The sequence below is a fragment of the Phalangium opilio genome, unplaced genomic scaffold, assembly GCF_054372755.1.
Source record: "Phalangium opilio isolate 3A_F unplaced genomic scaffold, DU_Popi_V2 ptg000002l_1, whole genome shotgun sequence".
In the NCBI taxonomy this organism is placed as follows: Eukaryota; Metazoa; Arthropoda; class Arachnida; order Opiliones; family Phalangiidae; genus Phalangium; species Phalangium opilio.
The window spans coordinates 9,766,739-9,770,636 of record NW_028324144.1 but is presented as its reverse complement, the minus strand read 5'-3'; the positions used below and the strand labels follow the sequence as shown (position 1 = coordinate 9,770,636).

The window sequence follows — 3,898 nt, the reverse complement described above, 5'->3', positions numbered from 1 at the left end:
TTTAAAAATAGGAATAAATTTCTTCACATTTTAAAAATAGGAATAAATTTCTTCACATTTTAAAAATAGGAATAAATTTCTTCACATTTTAAAAATAGGAATAAATTTCTTCACATTTTAAAAATAGGAATAAATTTCTTCACATTTTAAAAATAGGAATAAATTTCTTCACATTTTAAAAATAGGAATAAATTTCTTCACATTTTAAAAATAGGAATAAATTTCTTCACATTTTAAAAATAGGAATAAATTTCTTCACATTTTAAAAATAGGAATAAATTTCTTCACATTTTAAAAATAGGAATAAAATTGTTTTAATGTGGCACTATATTATTCGTAGTTTAAACGTGGCACTATATTATTCCTAGTTTTAACGTGGCACTATATTATTCCTAGTTTTAACGTGGCACTATATTATTCCTAGTTTTAACGTGGCACTATATTATTCCTAGTTTTAACGTGGCCCTATATTATTCCTAGTTTTAACGTGGCACTATATTATTCCTAGTTTTAACGTGGCACTATATTATTCCTAGTTTTAACGTGGCACTAAATTATTCCTAGTTTTAAAACAATCTTAATCAGTTTTATTTGAATTAAGTAAAAAAATGTACTGTTCTGTTGTAACATTCCAATTTTTAAAATGAAAAAAAAAAAAATACTAGAAAAATACAACTAATAGAAACGTTTTTTTTACATTCTTTCCTTATTTTACATTTTAAATTTAGAATGATTCCCTAATGTTCTAATAATTCTTGATGTTCTATTATCTAAGCTCATCCCTCAGCCCCTTAAAGAGGGATTGACCATCGCCTACAATATGGATTGTCAAACAAAGTTTTGCTGAGTTTCAAATTACGCGGGAAATACAGGTTCTAAAACGCGCCCATTGCGGACGCATTCGGCGAATTGAAAGGTACCGAAAAAATTCTAGGAAAAGGAGCGAGCTCAGGCCTGTATTAATAATGTTGGCGAAGATCCTATAGCGTCATAAATTATCCAACCCACCCTGAAAACTTTCACCATCATTGAACTTTATACCGCCACAAATTTCCGCCCTCAATCGGTAAGGGTCAGACCAATTTTCTCCTATAGTTTACATCCTAAGGCGTAATTTTATGCAACATCGCCACTAGCCAGTCTATAATCTACCTTTCTATGTCTTTTACAGTAGGTCGTGATCGGGTAAAGACTTTAGGTCGTGGGGCTCCAATAATATCTGAATCTAGTGACATTAGGTGACGTTTTGAGACTAGGTTTAGCCACTGACGTGCATGCGTGTAGTGTGATTAGTCCGCGCGTTTGGACGCTGCATTGGTTTAACGGATTGACAACATCCCCGGCCTCACTGTATAGGAACCTCTAAGTCCAGTGTGAGTATTTGAAATTATTTTTGGAGTTTCTGTGAAAGGCCTTCTTTACGCAGCTTTGGAATCTTTATTGATAATGCTCTTTTTCAAGCTCAATTTCAGTTTACAAATGCACTGTCAAAGTAGGAAAGGCTTACGTTGAAATGGGAGCGGATATTCTCTTAACAAAGGTCCTGCCAAACTTGTTTTATGTCTATCAGAAGTCTGGAAAACTGCTGTAAACTCGTGTTATAGCGCTTCCGTACTTTCTCTCGCAGTTACTGTACGCGAAAAACCAACGTTTTTTCCCCCATGGACTTAACGATAACGGCGCACAGAGGTGATTGTAATTATATACGAATGCTTTATGACGGGTAGATAATTTATTCGTGAATTAAATCATATGTACCATAAGTATACGTTAATGTCCTCTCAGTTTTCAACACTGCGGCACATATACGCTCTAATACCTTCTAGTCGAGCGTGATCAACATTCAAAGGAGTAAACGAATTAATTCATAATAATGAACTGTAGACGGAGACGAAAATTTTGAAAACAAAGCCATAAAATTTTAAATAATAAAAATAATTACTATTTCTCGCCAAAAAGAATATTGTATAAAAAGCCATGTTTGCCGGATGAAAAAATCATTAAATTTTTGGAGAACCCTTCAACGTTAACTTGAAACTTTACTCTCTTCAATTTGTTGCGGGTAAGAAAACTTTGACTTTTTTCATATGGCCTGATATAGTGTTACGGGCTGGCCAAGCATTTTCGCTCGTTATTTCTAAAGATGGACAAAAACCGAAATAAATTACCTTATTGGTAAACTATCTTCGAGCTGATTAATCGATTCGAGGAATCGAGGTTAATTTACCGATATGTCGATTCGCAGGTAATTTACCGAGTTTTACCAATTAACCGATTCATGGTTAATTTATCGAGTCGAGGTTTATTTACCGGTTTATGGTTAATAATCGGTAAAAATCGGTTGCTAATAGGTTAGAAAATCTGTCCATTTCGGTTTGTACGGGATATGTAATTAGTTATCTCGCCGAGTTTAAATAATCGGTTAAAATAACCATATCGGCCATCACTAGTGATTTCGAACACACCGACCAAAAGCTTCGAGGAGGCCTTCCCAAGAAGCCCTGCCGAAAATTTGTATTCCATAGAGAAACAAGATGGCTCCAGCGAGCCAATATTAAACTTTTGTTTATAAAAATTGTCAATATTCTATCAACTTTAGTTCAAAAAAATTATATTTTCCTCGAGTAACATCAGTAAATAGTAATTAAACAAACCCAAATTTCAATTTTTTAATTTACCGCATTTTTAAGAATAATTAAGGTTATAGTTACAAAATTTCAAAGCACGCGCCCTGATTCCTATGCCAGCGTTCGCCAAGCAGAGTTGTGTAGGTCTAGTGTGACGTCACACAAGCGAGTTGAAGGAGAGAGATAAAATCCGGAAGCGACAGCGCGAGCCTACTTACCTGTCTTGCACCGTCGCACGCGTAAACACTAAACACGAAAGATCCCGTTTATCCATCAATTATCTATGATGGACGCGCAAAATTAAAAACCAAGACCCACATCGTAGATGTTCATCATACGATGTCACTAAAGAGTAAAACTTGTTTCGTTTCAAAGGATTAGGAATCAGGCTTTATTAGAAAATATCAGAGTAAAACTTCTCATAAATTGGAGGGTATTCAAAAAGAAAACAAAAAAAGAAAAAAACACGAACTTGATTTTGGTTTTACCAAATATATAAATACCACAAAAAAAAACATTTTATAAAACCCATCACTAAAATTCTTCAATTTTGACGAATTTAAATGATGCTAAACTAATTTATTTTTAAAGATAGTTTATGATATTTATTGTTTCAACTATCAAAGTATTTAATATTTTTCAATATTATTTAATAAAGATTTTTGAGTAAGCAGTGACTTTTCAAAGACAAATACAATAATTCAAGAAACTGCTAAATATAAAAACCCAATCAAGAAGTGATATCTAGTTTATTAGAGAGAAGGTATAAGATACCTAAGTATTGGCGCGCCGTTTTCTTTCGAAATACAAGGGAGGGGGGCGTAAAAGGAGGTCGGGCTATTTCGCCTCTCTACAGTCGGAAAACTAGGAGGATATAGGGGTGATGGAGTCTTCGACCGATGACGATGCGCGTGGAACTACTTGCGCGGCTAAGAATCTCCCAGAACGAGTGAAAACGGGGGGAAACCACGACCGATAATCTGTAAGTGCGTTTCAATGGGAAAACGGGCAGGCGAAGACTCCCTCACCCCTATATCCTCCTGGTATACCGCTCTACGTCTATGCCTTGCCCTAATATATTAGCAGTCGACGGGGTCGCGAGGCTGAACTTATTTTTATTTTACTATACTAAAAGTGCCCCCAAGCGAGAAAACACGGCAAACTAAATTAGTTAAAAAAATTCTCGCTTCTCGATAGGCACGGGCCTAGGTATCTCGGAGGCTCCGCTCTATCCTTTTAATAAAGGTTATATTATAATTATTACAGCCGAT

At 34.9% G+C, this 3,898-nt stretch overlaps 1 long non-coding RNA gene across 1 annotated transcript; it reads left to right on the top strand.

Moving 5' to 3' along the window:
* The first annotated feature begins 503 nt into the window (after nt 1–503).
* Nucleotides 504–3,149, top strand: LOC149718734 (uncharacterized). Its single transcript, XR_016377770.1, has 3 exons — nt 504–1,066; nt 1,172–1,373; nt 1,462–3,149. It is a non-coding gene; the product is annotated as an uncharacterized LOC149718734 (long non-coding RNA).
* Nucleotides 3,150–3,898: the final 749 nt, after the last annotated feature.